The sequence below is a fragment of the Equus caballus genome, chromosome 31 (genome assembly GCF_041296265.1).
Source record: "Equus caballus isolate H_3958 breed thoroughbred chromosome 31, TB-T2T, whole genome shotgun sequence".
NCBI classification, from domain to species: domain Eukaryota; kingdom Metazoa; phylum Chordata; class Mammalia; order Perissodactyla; family Equidae; genus Equus; species Equus caballus.
The window spans coordinates 5,453,103-5,472,365 of NC_091714.1; the positions used below are offsets into that span (position 1 = coordinate 5,453,103).

The 19,263-nt window shown below is 39.6% G+C and overlaps 1 long non-coding RNA gene across 3 annotated transcripts in view; it reads right to left on the minus strand.

Moving 5' to 3' along the window:
- The window catches only part of LOC102148866 (uncharacterized), a 95,463-nt gene extending 79,450 nt beyond the window's left edge, over positions 1-16,013 (minus strand). The window contains exons 1-5 of one of the 3 annotated variants that reach the window (XR_011434418.1): positions 15,899-16,013; positions 14,366-14,479; positions 14,087-14,185; positions 13,602-13,941; positions 8,947-9,072 (exon numbers count right to left, since the gene is read on the minus strand). This is a non-coding gene — a long non-coding RNA (uncharacterized lncRNA). Of the gene's footprint in view, positions 1-8,946; positions 9,073-12,197; positions 13,942-14,086; positions 14,186-14,365; positions 14,480-15,898 lie in introns of those variants that run through there. The other 2 variants (XR_289980.3, XR_011434419.1) reach the window with 2 other exon arrangements.
- Positions 16,014-19,263: the final 3,250 nt, after the last annotated feature.

Here is a 19,263-nt window from a genome sequence, read left to right on the forward strand (position 1 = left end):
TCCCCCTTGCTCAGTGACACTCACAAAACGATATGCATCTATCTATGGTCCCAGGAGAATCTTTTTAAAATGGGACGTTTTAAGAGAAAACCATTGTAGTAGTTATACAAATAAGATACTTTCCTTTTCAAACACTCTTTGATTTTATAAGAAGGTTTTGGTCGCACAGTACCTCTATGAGACCAGTGTATTTTTTTCTATATAGAGTATTTCATTTGTCTACAAATCTGAGATGCAAACAATTCTTAAGTCTTGTTTTCAAAAACTGCAAATTATTAAAACAAAGCAGTCCATCAAAACTAAGGAAAAATAATCTTCATGAAATATGGATGAACTTAGATCTAAACAAAGATATTGATAAGACCAGCACAAACATTGAACAAAGTCAGAGGCTCAAGACAAATTAAAAAAAAAACGAAACTACTGACTAAGTGCAAAATACTGTGTCCCTCAGCATTAGAAACAGCAATAAAAAATGTTGATAAGAAATAGCCCTCCATTTTACATACTATCATAATATTAGAATAAAATTGAAGTGAAATATTCTTCAAAACAGAGCTCTCAGCAAAAAAATGAGAGATGAAGATCAATGGACTACCTACACTCATGTTCTGTGACACACTTCCAAAAACACTTAAAAATGTATCACAAAATAAAAGTCAACCAAGTTTAGGGAAAACTCTGTGTTGTTTGAAATGCTCTTTTTGCACTAAAGGCTCTGAGAAGTTCTGCAAAAGAGGATCATATTTAATTGGATTTAATCCACCATTTTCAAAACTCACTTAAGGATACGAGTCCTTTTCTTCCTGCACACCGATCAACAACCTAAAGAATAATCTCTCAGGAAGTATTAATATGAGAAACAGTAGATGATGTAAATAGATCAAGGTCTCTGCCATTATTACTCAAATTTTCAAAAGGAAAAGAAATGTTATTAAAAAAATACTTTGAGATTATTTTGGCTCATACTGTCAGTCAAAAGCATGCCATCCATTTTTTTCACGTCAGTGGTTATATTCCAGCCTCCCAGCCTCCCAGCTCTTGGGAGGGACCTTCCCTTTTCCATTGGAAACCTGCTCCCCAGAACCTCCAGCAGGGGGCGCTGTTCCCTAGTCTGACTGTGAAGGACTTGAAGCCCGTTCAAGGTTAAGATGGCTCAACAAATAACAAGCCAGAAATATCATCTGGCCCATTAGGACACAGAATTAAAAAAGTATAATCATGGTTCGAGAATATTGCTATGAGAGAAATCTGTGCTCAGAATTTTATTAGTTTTTATCATGGGTACATTTTCAAATATAGCTAAGAGAACCCAAAGGAAAAAAACATTTAGAAACTAAGTATTTTTATAAAATAATTATCAAATTATAACACATTGAAAAAATTAAAAGGATTTAAAATTTTCCCTACGTGGTTGCCAACTCAAGTATGCCAATTTTCTATCAAAAACAGCGCAGAAAAACAAAAATGTGAAAGTGAAGTTGAAAATAAATGGGAAGAAATTACTTCCATTGAGATGAAAGACAAATACAACTCTTCAAAAATAATATCCCCAAATAAAAGAAGCGCATTGTTTTTGCACAGTTGTGTGTTAGTGAAGTTCACATCCGTGATCTGGGTTATTTTTTCTTAAACCCCGTATCCCGGATCCCCTTCATAGATACCTCCCCCAAAAGGAATCAAGGCAAAACAAAAGAAAATGTTTTAAAATATTTAAAAATTGGGTTGTAAAGAGAGAAAAATATTTGGTTCAAAGTGAAAACAGCACCACTTTAGCCAGAAGAGTTGGAAAGATGACAAATAAAGGCACCAGACGGGAAGATCAAAGATGCAAAATAGATTTAATGGACGCATGCAACAGTGTTCTCTTGCTTCAGTGGCAGGAGGTGGTGACTGTTTGGAGGGGCACATATTCCCACTGGGAAAGAAATGTGCAGCGTGACAGGTGCAAGTGGCTAATAAATGACGGCATTTACAAGAAAGTGCAACCATTCCCTCCCAAGCGTTAGGAGAGTTTGTGTGTAATACACGTGCACACACATACACACGAAACATCTCCCCAGTCAGTCAAACCCTTGCCAGTCTTTCAGTGAAATGCCAAAACTATCTCTACAAGTAAAGCAAGTGGACTACACTCTAATTTTCCCATAATCACGTGTAGATGATTCTGGGAATATGATTACTTTTATCCTACATTTTGATCTCGTTAAAAATCTGTGTTACATAAAGATGCTATTCCCGCATACTTTGTGCTTTCATTTACCTTTTGTTTTGCCCTGGAAAAGTCACTGCTGAAATGCGTTCAAGGTATACAGGTGCAGGGGCAGATTTGAGGAAAATACAATGCAATGTAAGTCAATAATACCAAGTATTTTCCTACAAGGGGAGCATTCACTTGGACTGATTCTCAGTCCTGTCTTTTTCATTGGGAAATGTGACTAGAGGGGAGAGAGTTCCATGTCTCTGGGCATTTCTAGCCCAGGCAAGCCTCCGCAGGTCACATGGGCTATTTGTAGCAGCTAGTAGTGAGGATCTGGGTGGAATGATAGCCCCAATGAAAGAGAGGACACAGAGCCACAGAGCTCCTCAAGGCACATGTCTGCCACTCCCCAGTCCCATAGCCAATCGTCTTGGAGGACTCGGAGACCAAACGTGATTCTCCAGAGTTTGCCACAGAGTTAGCGGCAAGGAAGAGCTGAGAATAAATCATTCCATAGAATCAGATCATCACAGGGTTTTCAAACACATAGTGCCCTGAATACCAGCTAGAAACAGAGGTATGCTGACAAATACTTAACAAACCATCTCTTTCAGGGAATAAAGCTCTGATATGTAGAATTTGCCTGTATCTGTGGTATAAATACCATGGCCAATTTCAAGCCACCAATATGAGACCATTGGATGCAGAGTTGGGAAGAAATATGTACAATTGGCTCCTGGGAGCACCTCTCGCACAGCCCTGGGCCTGAACCACGGGCTCAGAGTGGTCCAGAGCAGGTCGGTTAAGGCAGATGGAGGTTTCCAAGAAGGCTCCAGGCTCCAAGTCCAGGGAATTTAGTTAAAACACAAAAATTATTTGGTTTAGGAATCTGTGGCCCCATGCTGGAATTCCTTCTCTTTATTATAAGTTAAAATTTGTTTAAATCAGATATCTAAACGGCATTTTGATGTTTGGCCCAATGAACTTCAAAGCATTTATGTTTCTTATGGATTTTGTGTGATTTTATGTGTAGCCTGCTGAAAATCAAAGATGAGGGTAAAAAAAGATGCACTACTAAGAAAGATACTCATAGTGGTTCTAAAGTACAATATCAAACAATTCGTTTGGCTGGTAAAACCTGTACATTATATTTTCTTTTTTAGTTTTAATCAAGAGTTATTGCTGACATGGAAATTTACCAATAAACCGCCTCCAAATGATGAGCATCTTAAGGAGGAAAACTGAAAAAATTTCAATTCCCAATTCATCATTTTACTATTCATTTTATTTCTGGGTTTATTTCATTATACTTCAAACAGAAGAGTGAATGGAAATAATTCAGTTATTTTTATCTTTGTGCCTCTGAGGCTGTCCTGTGCTCTCGAACACATTTTGTGCTTGGAAGAAATCTCTAGGGCTGTAAATATTCTGAACATGCCAAAGTGCTATGCTCTTTTTTCAATTTGACTGTAAGTTACAGATATAGACCAATTTTGCTAATTTTAACAATGTCATTTAGAATAAAATATAAATGTGATAGCGCTCAAAAGATTTTGCATAATCGACGTGCAGTACTCGATAACTCCCAGAAAATGGAAAATCAGTCATAAAAAAGGGCAAGTTGAACTCTATAAAAATCCAAAATAAAGCATGTAACAACCTAAGCACTGAGGAATTAGTGAAGGTAATTAAATATGAAGAACATTTTCAACGGAAACAAAAGAAATCAGGGACTGAAAAAACTAGACACACATTTAAAGACGAACATTACGATTAGATAATTGGGTGAGGGGTTTTTGAGAAACATCATTGTTCTGTTCATTGTGAATTTATCTAAAATTTGAAACAACAGTAAAAATACGAAGGGAAGGAGATCCAAGGAGTCCAGTCATACCAACTTAGCTAAAGAATTTTCCAATAGCCTGCAAAAATATTAAGGAAAGAACAAATGAAAAAGAAATATCAAGAGACAAGCAACTATTGAGTTGCTTCACGTCTAAGCAATCACCAATGGAAAGGGGCAACAAGTGCTAGAGATAATTCGTGCTGGAATCAGCTGTAAGGACATTGTTCCCCTCGGTATTTACCTGGTAAAAAATAAATCCAACACAAGGAGCTTTGCCCATTTGGGCCTTTTCTCTCCCTCTTTCTTAAGCAAATAAAGCAAATTGCACATCCTTAAAGACTCATTAGGAGATGAAAACATCTCAACAAATGGAATATCACTGACCATATGTGTTGACAAGAAGCTGGATGCTGCAGTAGTAGCTTTCTTTTTGGTTAAACATTTCTGAATGCCTGACAATTTTATGTAAATGTAATTTGTTGAACACAATTCAGAAGGGGAAAAAAATACCCAAACTGTCAACTCATGGCTGATGATGCTTTGTTGCTGTTTAACACTACAAACCAACCACAAAATCCTGAATATTCAAATAAACCAAAAACAGAATTAAAAGATCACTGGTAATAACCTCTTTTTGGTGTGTGTGGAGAATGTGCGTTGGGAGTTGACGGACAGGTTGAGAAATCAGTGACCGCTGTAAAATTTAGCATAGGTTCACTTGATCTAGGCTAAAACTTTCATAAGAGTGAATGTGTGTCCCAGACCACAGCAAGGAAGTCAGCAAAACCAGAAGGGTCTGCATGATTTCTAGGATTAACGTGAACACATATGACCTGAGAATAAGGTCTAGATATGATTCTTCCAACCCAGCTCCTTGGGGAATTACAGAAATGGTAAAGGACCATGGATTTTGTTTTATGTGCTAGTGGGAGGGAATGTACAGTGGACTGGAGAGGAGTGGCCGGTTTGGCAGAGTATGTGGCTAGACTACAAGGATCTGATCTCGTGGAGTCGATTTGGTACTATATACAAAGTTTTCTGGTTGTGACGGTGAAAATGTGTCACAAATACAATAGCCTCCAAACCAGCCTCCCAGACTCAACATTATTCCCTTCCAACCCTGTTCCATTGTGCTGCCATGGATATATTTCCGAAATGGCCACTCTGATCATTCTACTTTCTTACTTAAACACCTCAGATGGCTCCAGCATCCGGTCCACAGATGGAAATACAACGGTGAAAGTATTTTACCAGCTGGCCCCAATCTACCATTCCACTCTCACGAACTACACGCCATGTTTTGCTCCACGCTCACTAGAGTCCTAGAAGTCCCCCAAAGATACCATGCCCCTACCCTTGTCCCTGCCCATTCCATTTCCTTGGAAAGCTCTCTTCCACCTTCTGTACAAATCACCTGTCTATTGATTACTTCCAAATGTCACCTCCTCAATTTGGTGCTTTGGGTAGGATTAATTCTCTCTCTTCCTTGCTTCAAGAGCATTTTACTTGTACAGAAAGTGTACACAGAGTTTAGAAGGTATCATATTGTATTAAAGTTTAGAATATATTATATTTTTATTATTGCTATCATGTATTTGTCTCCAGTTAGACTGAGGGCTTTTGAGGGTGGGGCAAGTTCTTATTGCTTTCTGTATCCAGCATCACACTGACAGTGAGGATCCAGTCAGTAATTGTTAATTGAATAAATGGAGCTTTGCAAGTTTGATTATTTAAATTTAGTGACTTTCCATTTTGCAGACTTGAAAATACAGATGCGAGTTTAGAATCACCCAGTGAGTTAGCAGCCATTCTATTAAATGACGGACCCAGAGATGTTGTATATTTTTTCAAAGGGCCCTGAACTCTCAACTTCCTTTCTGTAAGCAGGAGGATATATCAACAAGACTTGCATTACAGAAATGTTTATTTGCAAAATTCATAGCATAGACATTGTTGTCGGGCTCAGTTTTTTACATGAGAAAACATTAGCACACCGAAGCTAAGATTTACTGAAATTCCAAGTTAATCTTAGTCCGTTGAACCTTTCTGGGGCTCCGTCAAGCTAGACCTAAGGAAGAGGGTCAGGGTTGACGTAGCCCTGTTTCTGTTACTAGCCGCTGACAGTTGGGTGTGGTTGGAATCTACTGCTTTCCTGTAGGGTAATGAGTCAACAATAACCATTTCACGTCTCCCTCTGATCTCTCACTGATTCGAAGCAAGTGCATGACAACTACTCATGGGACTCTCCTTGGGCATGAAGCAGAGAGAAGCCAAGGGAAATAGCTTTCCACCCGTTGAGGTCTAATCTCTTTGCAAAACTCCTCAGCTCCAAGGCATAAAAATCTTTCCTGAGCACTCAATGCCTTGAAGATTATATTTTACAGGAGAAAAAAATAAAACTTGCCAAGTTATGCATTGAATGTGACAACCTTCAGTACATTTGGATGTTTCTAAGAAATGCTTCCTAAATTACATTTGGATTTTCTGCATGCTAAGGGAAACAATTTGCATGTCATCAACAGAAACATGAAAATCCCAAGCTGTGTTAGAAAAACTTTATAAACACAAACATTTGCTATGCCAAATTTTATGCCTAGGTTCTCAAGGAATAACAGCATACTCATGGTTCTGTACTTATGATGTCAACAAGGTCAAATCAGTGATGGGTACGATGTTTTCATTAAAGAGAAGGATGAAAATGGTAGGCAGATTTGGGAATGTGTAAGTAACTACAGGAGAAAAAATGGGAAAAAGTGTAAAAGGATATCTGAATCAGTGTGACATCAGTTCTCCTTTATGTTTAATGTTCCATAAAACGACAGTGCCAAGTAAACACACACACACACACACACACACCTCTAGTGATGTAACCCCTCCAAAATGATGTAACTATGTGACCTTGGGAAAGTCACAAACTCTGAGCCTGGCTCCTAATGTACAAAATGAGAATGGTGATGTCTTCCTCATGGGATTATTGTGAATTTAAAATAAATAAGTACATGAAATCTGTTATAACTATGAAAGGCTTTTTTAGATAAGCAATAGAAGCAGCATCAAAATACAAGTAATGAAGTCCAATGTGAAAATCTAATGAGATGTAGATAAATATAAAGGCGTAAATGACCCATCTTAAGTGTAATGCTTTTCTAACACGGTTCTATCATTTTCTTTCTTGTATCAGGACTCCATTTGTAGAAGAAAAACTAGATTATTTTTATTTATACACAGAAAAAGCCTCTTCCGGCAGGCCTGGTTTCTTGATATCTGTCTCATCTGGTGAACTCCCCTTGGGTCTCCAACCAACCCATACCTACCTGTCCTGCAAGGCCTCACCCCTACCAGTGCCTGTCACAACTGGAGCCCATTAGCTACCCATATGGGGAAAGACAAACTGTAGCACTCAAGGAAAGAGCTTCTGGAAGACTTTTCCATTTTGTTTTTCTCCAGGACCATTCTCTGTCTAATCTCACTTTCTTAGTTTTATTCTTTTTTTTTTTTTTGTGAGGAAGATTGGCCCTGAGCTAACATCCATGCCAACCTTCCTCTATTTTGTATGAGGGACACTGCCACAGTATGGCCCAATGAGTTGTGTGCTTAGGTCCGTGCCCAGGATCTAAACCCACAAACCCCAGGCTGCCAAAGCAGAGTGCATGAACTTAACCACTATGCCACCAGGCCAGCCTCTATTCTATTTTTTTGTTGAACTTATTTTATCATTTCCTTTCTGACCTCCACTTCTCTCACAGCTACTTTCCTGCTTCTAGAATATTTTTCCTTGTCCTTGCCCTACAGCTTGGTTCTTCTCTTTCTCTTTTTCCCCCTCCCTTTTTCTTCTCCCAGGACAATGTGAACATTGTGCCAAGGACTTAATACTTTTAGGGCCTTGTGAAAGGTTTTAAGTTCTTTTAAAATCAGAAGAAAAATTGAATTTTTAGGTCAAATAAAATGTGTTAATAAACAATATTAACATATATATATATATTTTGGTGAGGAAGATTGTCCCTGAGCTAACGTCTGTGCCAATCTTCCTCTATTCTGTGTGTGGGATGCTGCCACATCATGGGTTGGTGAGCGGTGTGTAGGTCCGCGCCTGGGATCTAAACCTGAGAGCCTCGAGCCGCCAAAGTGAAGCATGTGAACTTCACCACTCAGCTGCTGGGACAGCCCCAATATGTATCTTCTTTTTATGGAATAAAGGACCCACAAAAGTCATCATGCAACCCTATCTTCTCCCTCCACTGAAACTTACCAATACTTTCCTTTTATTTTGATAGTAAAAGCTCCTTCATCCTTTTTCCAGGTTTTCTCAACAGCCACATCCATAGCTAACATTTCTGTGTTTCCGTAGCACTTTGAACATATATATCCATTACTGCAATTATGATATTAACATCAATTACCCTTTTATGAGCCTTGGTGGACTATAAGCAATTTGCAAGCCCGAACGTATCTTATTTCCCTTTTCAGAGGATAAATCAATGTTTCATATGCTGAAACTGATCAGCAAATGAATCAGTATATAATCAGTGACTTAGACTGAGTCCACTGGTGCTTCTCATTCACTGAAATGTACATACGTCATCCACCAACCAAACCCGGTCATGAGCAGGGAAGTCCTCAAAGGAGGAGGTGTGTCAGAGCCATGTTAGAAATTTAGGGGTAGGTGGTGACATGGTCAACAATGCCACGCGCTGGTGGAGGAGAGGTAAAATTAGGAGGGTCTGCTCCCTGTTGTGGATGTGGCAACTGGAATTATGAAGATTTTTGATGTGTTACATCTTCGTATCTTACATATTCTGTTGCCAACGGAAACTTCCACTGACAGATTCTGAGCAGCTAACCGCGCACAAATGAATATCTATTTACCCACATAACAAACCAACCCGTTATCCATACTCACTGAAGTCCGGTTAATTGAGGCAGCAGAATTCCCAGAGGAAAAAAGGCGCTGGAATTGTACTACAATTACATGATCTTCGTGTTCATAGAAAGGCAGCCTTTGCGTCATATGAAGGGATGTTTAAAACTGAAAGGAGGAAACAGGAGCAAAAGTTAAAGAGAAAACAGACCTGGGACAACAGGCTCATATTTCCAACACTTCATAATTTAAGTAAGCCTATATTTCAAGGCCAGAGTAATATTTCTTGGTTTCACATTATGATATCTTGACACAGTTTAAAAGCACCACGTGTACTTCTGAATTGGATAACGCACAAAGGAAGGGTGTGTGATATTGCTGCTGGAAAGAATCCTAAATGAGGATTTTGAGCTCTTAAACTTCAGCAAATGTCTTGATAGGTGGGTAATTCAAAACCTCACACTGAAAGAAGGAGGCATTCTCTGAAGCAGGACCCCTGTGAATATGTGTCTGCTGGAGAAAACAGTTGCGACTTTAAGAACTCGACTGGGAAGAAAAGAAAGTGCCGTTTCCCCTCTAGAACTTTTGGTTCTCATAGCATCTTTTGTGGCTGTAAAACTATGTTCGTGAACAAAGCCCCTGGGAAGGCTGCCTTCGCTGAGCGGCAGTTGGAAATAAAGCTGCCGAATGAGAGCAAGTTGGATCCAAAGGTTTGCACAATCCCAAGGCCTCAGGAAGCTGAGAGATTAAGCAACAACCCCAGCCTGGCCACGCACCTTGGAGTGAAACTCCAGTTCCACTGCCTGTGCTTACAGGCTCTACAGGACTCACTTCATTATTTATTCTCGGTTCGCTCAAACCCCAAGACCCAGCCTCAAAACACACAGAGAGTATGACTCTACCCGGACAAGCCTTTATTAAAAGTCAAATCAGAAAAAGTGAAACTAAATGGAGAGCCTAATCTTAGTAGTCTACCAAAAAACTGAAAGTGGGAATCTTTGTTTTACTTAGCAAACGTTATCGAACCCTGCACCTCAGGCACTGCAATCATTGGACGAAGAAAATAAACGTATGCAAAACAGCAAGTTTTGGCTCCATCTGTAGAAGGCTTGCATGGTAAAGGCATGTTAGTGGAGACGTGTGGAAGGTGAACTTGTGATATACAGACGATCAGTTAGTGATAGCATTCCCATCCACAGCCCAGATGGCAACCAGAATTGTACCTCCACGAGCCCTTTCCTCTTTCTGAACCCTCTTCAGCAAGTCCCTGCCTCCCTTAGCTCCTTCCTCTGTATTTACTTAGTACTCTGGGCCACTGGATAATTGGGGTTGGAAAAGACTGGTTTGACTCGTCTTGCTAATTTCAGTTCATCCAATAACTCACATGCCTCTTCCAGCCCTGAGGAGCCTCGTCTGTGCTGAGATGAGGATGTGTAAGGACCTGCTGCTTAAATGTAAATGCAAGTTGATCTGGTGCCCCCAGTGTGTCTATTAATTGGGCTAAAGATTTAGATTCTGAGTGTGAACTTTTCCCTCTCTAATAAGCCGTTAATTTTACAGGCTGGATAAAGAGAAAATCTACAGGCACGCCTGAAAGAAACGAACATAAATAGTTCCTCAGATGGCCACATTCAAACGGTGTCATCAGATACCTAGCGTTTCCTTTTAGCTTTCTTCTTTCCAGAAATGTTTTCAAAACTTGCTAAGGTCACTTTTTATGACTAGTATAGAAATAAAAAACTCAGCTGTGCAATTTGATTCGTTCTGACAATACTTTTTTTGTGGTTAGTTCTGAACGAGAAATCTTCCCTGAGATTTTGAGTTTATAATGCACTGGGTTTAATGTATAATGACCAAAATACTCTTTCCATATATAAACATCAAAAATATTCTATAAAGAAAAGAACTCTTGCTCTGTAACAAAAACGCAGGCCTTTTGTCAACGTGTCAGAATATTGGAAAGAAAACTTGGGGCCACAGTTTTTACAGTTACCAAGAAAGAAAACTGACATGCTGATGATCACTAGCAGGAGACATCTTGTCCCTCAAGAATGAATTTGCTTTATCTCTGTTTCCTTGTCTCACCCCAATTGCTCCCAGCAGGATACCCTATACCCACGAACACCTAATAAATATTCACTGATGATGACAATTTATATCTACCCTGGAGACTGTGACAATATCCTTGCCTGTCTGGTGTCACTGGCATCATGCCACCCAAATCACAAATGCAAGCAGCAGGTGGGTTTGGGGAGCAACAAAATGAGTATGTGTGAGGCCACTGGAGGGAAATCATGCCCGGGGCTGGCTCTTCCCAAAACTGCCTTTGCTTGCTAGTGATGAAGAGACAGAATACTTCCCAGTCACTTTTGTACCAGATAAATCCACACTTCAATCTATTAATGAGAATCTCAGAGGCAGGGAAATTACTCAAACAAGATATTTCACAATCAAAGATGCAAATCTTTAACATCTTATGTTTAAAACATTTTTTAAGGGGAGAGGGTATCAAAGAAACTTTCTAAGTGCATATAATCTCTGATTTTTAAATATTTCAAATATGAGAAAAGGAACAAATAGCTTAAATTCAGCAGTTCTCACAGGAACCTAAAATCTTATTTTTTACAGGCAGATTATTTTGTTAGAGGCTATTACAGTAATTCACTTTCCCATTAGAAAGTTCCCCTGTTTATAGATGGTTGCTAAGCTCCATTAGCACAAAAGGTTGCCTGTCTTTTTTTCTAGTAAAGGTAAAAACATCCTGTTACTCGTTTTAAACTCTAACAACACAACAGAAGCCCCAAACCTCTCTCTTCAGCAGCATCCTAATGAAATCTAACTGGAAAATGATAAAGCTACAGAAATCCCAGGCTTTGAGTGTTGGGGGGTTTTTTAATTGCCAATTTTCCCCTTGCACTGAGGCATTAATCCTTGAAGAATAGAAAGTAGACTTGCCAATAACCCAGCAAAGAAGGGGCCTGGGAGTAAGAGAAGGAAGGAAGCTCCTCACTGTAGGAGAACTCCTTCCCTCTCCCCAGAAACCACTATTGCATCTTGAGCGCCATCGCAGCCCTGCCTGCCTCCCGCCCTGGAACTGGAAGCCAGCCCAGAGTAGCATTGGTATTCAAATTAGTCTGCCAATCGCAGCCTGGCACAGTTCTTGGTGGCCCGTCAGTACACTGCTTGAAGAAAAGGTACCAGATCTCAGATCCGGGAAGATCCAGCCAGATTTCAAACCAACCCGGAATATATGTCATTAGCTTGTAAAGCAAGCTGCTTTGTGGTGGGGAGCATTTTCTTTTCAGAGTCTTTGTTTTTATTAAAACAAAAGTAACCGGAAGACAATGCATCTCCAACAGAGATTTAAAAAGAAAGAGGAAGGGGCTAGCAGAGTCAAGCTACTCATTCAACTAAACACTGGTTTCTATGGGAACAAGAGTTGCTTTGTGTGGCTTGAGCAACTTCTCATTCCCTCCGCCCAATGTGCTAGTGCCCTGTCCCTGGTATTGTATTTGTGTGGCCAACTTTTCTTCTGTTTCATTCACTCTCCTTGCCCTCGTCAGTCCCCAGCAACACCCACCGCCACAGAAGTAAAAAGGAAAGAAGAACTTAGAGCATCTGGGCTGAATTGAATCAGGAAACACAAAAGTGTCCAAGTGACTGGGAGCCAGCATTCTGACCAAAGGACCATGGCCATCCTGTTGTTTTTTGTCATTTCTTCAAGCAGGTCACGGCTACTATTTCTTAACTCTTTTCATGCATAATCCACACTTTATGTATCAGTTTTAAATTAAGTTCTTACTGTGGGCACATCATATTGTACAAGACTAATAATAGTGATAACGTAAATGGAAAGTGGTCAGAGAAGCAGGGTTTAAAGTAAACTTCACACAGTAAACGTGTTTAATGTTGGTGTATTCTGTTTGTGTGCAAGCTCACGGGTGCATACATGCATGTGTGTGAGCGAGAGAGAAACTTCTAGAAGGTCATCTCTGGCTACCTTTGATGAGGCAACTAGGTACAGGGCTCCAAGACTGTGAGGTCAGGTAAAACCCAAAGTTCATCTTCTCTATTTGACTGGGTACCTTTAATTTGGCTCTTTTTTCTAATTCACTTTGACTTTTAAATTAAAAAAGGGAAATATTTATGAATCTATTACCCAGAAGCTGCCATGCAAAACCTTTTAGCACATAAATCCTCATCATTTTACTAAGTGTCAGGACTTTTTTTTATTAAAGGAAAGGCATATTTCTTAACATTGTCCATAAATCACCACTAAAATATTTAGTGCTACAACTTCCTTAGCTTTCAAAGACACTCTTTTCTATTAAAGCTTTACAGAATGCTTCAAAGTCTACCCCTGGCAAAGCCCCAATGTTATTCACTGGTAGGCTTTCAGATTCAAAGACGTTTGCATTTTGTTTGTAAGTTTTTATTTAGGAGATCTGCAATTCATTTTCTTTTGCAAGATGAAACGTCAATTTTCATCATTTAGATTCAAACTTGTAAAAAAAAAAGTTTAACCTATTTGTGTATAACCGAGTGGCAATCTTACAGTTTTGAGAAGTATCTTGGGATATATGGCATGAAAGGAGTTATTAACGACTGAGAGCCATTTCAAGCCTTAGTGAATAAGAAATATGATTTGTTCACAAAAGCCAGAAATCATCTTTAAATCCATCTTTTCCCTCACTCACCTTCCTCATGAATATAATGTCTCTTTATCACAAAGATGTTAGGACATTGGCAATCTGTACAGATTTTTACATTCTCACAACTTGCCTCTTCTGTCCTCTTTCACAAAATTGCGAAGGATTCTCTTAAAACATTATTTCTCAAAATGTCAAGCAGACTGAACATCCTCAGCATGCTGATTTACTTTCAGGGTCACAGTTAAGTAATATGCTCTGCTCTTCTCTGCTCTGCTCTGCTCTGCTCTGTTCAGCTCTTCTCTTCCTTTCTCTTCTCTGCTCTGCTCTGTTCATCTCTTCTCTTCTAAGAAGCTTCCCAGAATGAAGCATTCAGAGTCAGGGTGCCCTGAAGACCAGAGAGTGCTTCGTCAATAATTAGCAAAACCTTCTGCTCTTCTCCCACACCCATGGGAAATTAACGATCATTTCCATTGCTCTCTAATCTCAAGTATTTTTCATGTCCCCTGTCATGAAGGTGGGACGTCACTCACCTGCTTCTCCTACGTCATGCTCCCCTTCGCTTTGTTCCTAGAGACTCTGGCTGGTGAGTGAGATAGGCATGGCCTGGGGACCTGAATGGGGACTCCATTCTAATAGGGGAAGGCAAATTAGCACAGAATTATGTGAATATTTGTTAAAGCACAGGTGTGGTAAGTCAGTGTTTTTACACAGTGGCCTGGGGAAGAGTGCCCGGTCTTCCTTCCCCACTCAAGGAGAAAGCCTCTCCAGATTAGATGACCCTAGTGCTCTGGGTCGCCTCTCCTTCTTACCTCTCAAGTACCATCCCTCTCTTCTTCAAGGCCGGTTCCCTAGCTCCGTTCTCTTTTTCTTTGCACTGGCTCCGTTCCCTCTGCCTTGAAACATGGGTAGGTCTCTGAAAAATCCTGAAAAGATTTCCACCAGGGTTTATTATTTCCTTTTGCTAGTCACACACCATAAAAATGATCCCAAAGAAAGGTCATAGTCACCACATAATTTCACAGAGTCATGGGGTCTGTATGTGGAAGGCACCTAGTCGTTTCTCTCCCCTTCCGTTCACGGTGAAATCTCCAATGGGTGGCCTGCAGTTTCTCTGACTATTCCTTCTTTTCTGTCTTCAGTCTCTGTGGTCTCGCTCCATGCCCACTAATGTACCAAATCCACTTTCCTGAAGTTCTCCACAGGCAGACGGAGTTGCTTTAGCATATTCATCGATTGATCTCTGTTTTCCATGCGGCTAAGTTTTCTGTTGCTTCTCCTGCCTCTTTCCCTCATCCTATTTCCTTTTCTAAATCCAGATCCTCTTCCTTCTTCTTCCTGATCTTGCCTCCACCCTTATCTCCCCTCATGTAATTTCAACTCCCATTGCAAATCAGTTAACAAATCTTGTCTTTTCTTAAACATTAACAACTTGCCTTCCATTACATGCCAATGGCTGCTTCTGTATATCAGGCACGTGTCCCCCCCCCATACATGGATTACTAAAATGACCTCCCAACAGGTGAATTCTAAATCCAAAAGTTTAGTTGGGTTCAAAGTAAGATATTGAGTTAAAAACTGAAAAAAATATATGGTCCTTGGGCATTGGACTATCCTTCTCAACTCTGAATTTCCAGCACATCATAGATCCATAAGAAATCTATAGAAATCCTAGGTTTAGTGAACCCTAGAAGACATTCATTCATTCATTCATTCAAAACATCCACCACATCACTACTATACAGCAGAGATACAGTAGCAAAATACACACATGGGGGTCTCTGCATTTCCGGAACTTCCAGTCTAGTGGAGGCAAAGAAGTTGAGCCAATAATCATTAAAATAATTAATTATAATTAAAATACAAGGGAAAAGCACAGAATGCTATGAAAATGAATAACAGTAGTGCCCACCTGGGATGGGGGAGCACAAAAAACTGCCCTTAAGATGGGACCTGAGATGGGTCCTGAATGGACGTAAGGGAAGATGGGGTGGACAGGAGCATTGGAGCAGCACATGTAAGGATGGGAAGCAGGGAAGTGAAAGATGGTTGGTAAGGCAGAAGTGTAATGAGAAAGTGAAGCAGTGATGCAAGACCGGAAAGGACGTAGGTCATTCAGGGCCATGTCATACACAGTGAGGATGTTGGGCTTTATCTAGAATAAAGGGAAGCCATTAGATGAAAAGTACACATGGTGCTTTTACATCTTCTTTCCCTAGCTTTTGGGCAAGTCGCAAAACATCTCTATACTTGTTACCACAAGTTTAAAATCTCTAGAATAAGTCTAGGTAATATTAAGGATAGAAGTTTGGAATGGAAGTGGTTGGAATAAGAAAACATTTTACCTTCTCGTAGATGGAGAGGCATACTGTTAACAGGACAAGTTAGAATCACCATCCTCAAGGATCATGCAGTGCCGAGAGAGAAGGCGGAGAGGGCGAGTATTCCACACACCACCACATGACCAGACATAAATAGCCAAAGATGACAAGGTCATCTGTCTTTGGAAACGTTCAGCTCTAAAGCTTCAGGCATGTAGTGGCACAGGATGACCTCAGCCTTGAAAGAATCTTTTCCTGTAGGATCTGGGGAAATGATCCTTTCAAGGGAGAGCTTCTTAAAACTCTGTAAACATCTTCTAATCAGTACGGCAGCACAACTTGAACAAGTAGCCCCCAGAGCTTTCTGACAATACATTGCATCCAGTTAACTCTCCAGGGATGAGCCTGAGAACGCTTTGGAACGCAGACACCATTTTTCTTCCATTTATTTGTGACCATGATCTCAAAAATGGATATAATTTTACAAATGAAACAATAGCTCTCCTGTATGCCTAACTTCTGCACCACCATCCATAAAGTAATAAATACAAGAGGGCGAGATTTTATTTCGAACTTTTCACTGAAGTAATTTGAGGTTAATTTGTTTTTATCAACATCTAAAGCACAGAAACTGCTATTCTAATACTTGGCTCTTAATAATCAAAGGCAATCTCACCCATTAGTCATACCAGCAAAAGCTTCTTCTATTTCTATTATCACTTTTTTTGTTTGATTGTCCCCAGATAGGTTCTTCATCATTGAATCAACCCGAATTAGCAATGTAAGAATAGGCATTCAAATTCATGCTTACTAAAAATAATGTAACAAAAAAGGATTTTTGATAAGTCTGGCTTCCAGGTTATCAAGTTAAATGAGCTTGTACAGTTACTTTAATTTTTAAGTAATTTAAAGGTTCAAGAATATTTCTATTTATATCCAGTTACTTCATTTGATTCACAACTCATTTATTCAGCTGGGCTGCATGACTTATATTTTGAGAACCCTTGTAGATTTCAAATATTATTACTCCATCTTAATTTAATTGAGGTGAATGTTTTGAAAGTTATCAATGTACATATTTTTTAGGATATAGGTTTAGCTACTATAGCAGAACCTATAATCAAACCAAAAATGACAGTATCTTAAGTAAGATGGAAATTTATTTCTCTCTCATATAACTGTGGGATGAAGAGAACAAGGCCAGAAGGGCAGCCTTCTCCTTTTATCTTGTTTCTTGGTCCTTATGAAGGTGTTATGCTTAGCCACATTCAAAGGTGGCTTACGTTGCATCCATCTTTGGGGAAGCAGAATGGAAGAAGGGCCAAAGAGAGGCGAATTTCATCCATTCCTTTAAGGTCACCATCTGGAAGTTTTACACATCACTCTGCACACTCCTTTGGCCAGGACTTAACCTTGTGGCCAAAATTAGCCGCAAAGGAATCTTGGAAATGTGGTCTAGCTAAGCAGCAATGTGCCTGGCTAAAAATTCTATTGCTAATGCAAGATAGGGAGATTGAATTTAGGGAGTAGAACTAGCAATCTGTATGATTTTTTTTTTTTCCTTTTTAGCTTTTTCACTTCTGGCAGCAAAATAAGATTTTGCAGTGAGACAATGAGCTTGACAATTACATACTGTTGAGAGAGAAAGGATATAATACTTTACACCCCCATTAGCATATCCAGAAATAATCCTGGAGGACTCACATCAAACTCTTCTCTCCTAGAATAGAGGGGCTTCCTTTCAGTTAAGAGGATGGAAATTGTTCTTCTATGACTAATAGAAAATGATATACGACAAGAAAAGGAAAAGACTGATACTTCTACTAGGATATGGTGAGAAGGACAGAGAGAGGGAAGGAGGAGAGTAAAGAGTCAAAGGCATAAATTTTCAGGCTGAAAGAAGGAGGAGCTTCAGAAATCCGTGGGTAACACAGAGAGCAGGAGGATGCTCATACTGCCACTGCCAGGTCCTAACATCCCCCTTGGGATTCTAGAAAGAGGATTTCTTCCAGACTTCTGCATATCAGTCTGAAGTTGTTGCTACAATATGATTTCAGAGGGAAGCCTTGAAGCTAAGCTCTCTGGGGTTACTCTTAGCTCCTTTATGTTTTGAGTGCTGAGTTGAGAGTCAGTAGATATGATATGTGGCCAGCCAAGGCTGAGCTAGGTGACCCCACAATGATGTCTGGGGGGCACAAGTTGGGCTGTGGGAAGGAAGTAGCTGAGATGCAGGAAGCCAAGTTGAAGCTGAGTAAACCAGCTCTGTCTGTGTCAAAAGAAAGACCACTGGAGTGTATTTATAATTTTTAAATGTCATGGGAAGAAAATACAAATAGAATTTTTTCCCAGACTTTCTCCCAACAGTGGAAGAGAAAAGAGATTTTTTAAAACAAACAAAACCCTTGTTCTGAATAAAAGTACATCATGGTTTCATAGAATACATTCCACAAGGTAAATCTGAACTGTTGCCAAACTTTTATGAAGAAAAGTCAGAAAACGTTCCACCCATCAGTTTCCAAGTTCTTATAGTGAAACCATTTCCTTGCCTGACTAAAAACAAACAAACAGAAAACCAAAAGGAAACAAAAGAAACAGTCTTGAAATGAGTGAAATTAAAAGCAATATATATATATAATATATATATTCTAATATTTTTAAGTGTAATCTGGTCCTCAAATCATACTTGTTAAGCATTTGTATACCCTTTAGTGTTTCTTTTCCTCAAAGCCTTCTTACTTTGGAATGTACACGAAAAAAATCCCATTGAAAGTACACAAGGACACCCTTTTTTATCTTTTCTGCAGTAGAAATGAAATCTTACAGATATGGACCCCACTCCATCACATTCTTCTGTCCCTACTGCATCTTTATTCTCTCCGCTTCTTTACAAACAGCTCAAGTCTCACATCTCCAGAAAAAAAACAATCTTTCCCTTGATCCTGCCCTATCCACAGGAGAATAACTTATTTTCCTCCTTTCTCTTACAACCAAACTTATTGAATAATCTCTCTAGCTTTCTTAAGCCTGTCACCTCATTGAAACTACCACTCTAGACTCCTATCCTATCTCAATACACTTGGGTTATTCCCTTGTGGTACTGCCCTCATCACTTCATTTAAAGCTATTTCAAAATTTTCCTTGATGATTTCCCAATGAACAAATTCCACAGCCCTTTTGAAGATATCATTCTCCTTCAATTTAGTAGTATTGGATACAACTGACCAACGCTCTTCACTGAAATTCTCTTTGACGGCACTGACCTATATTCTCTGAGCTCTCCTCCAATCTTTGCAGATGCTCTTCTCCCGCTCCTTCCTCTCTTCTTCATGTAGAGTTTCTGCAATGACCCATCTTTGATGCTTTTCTTGAATCTCTCTGCACCCTTTCAC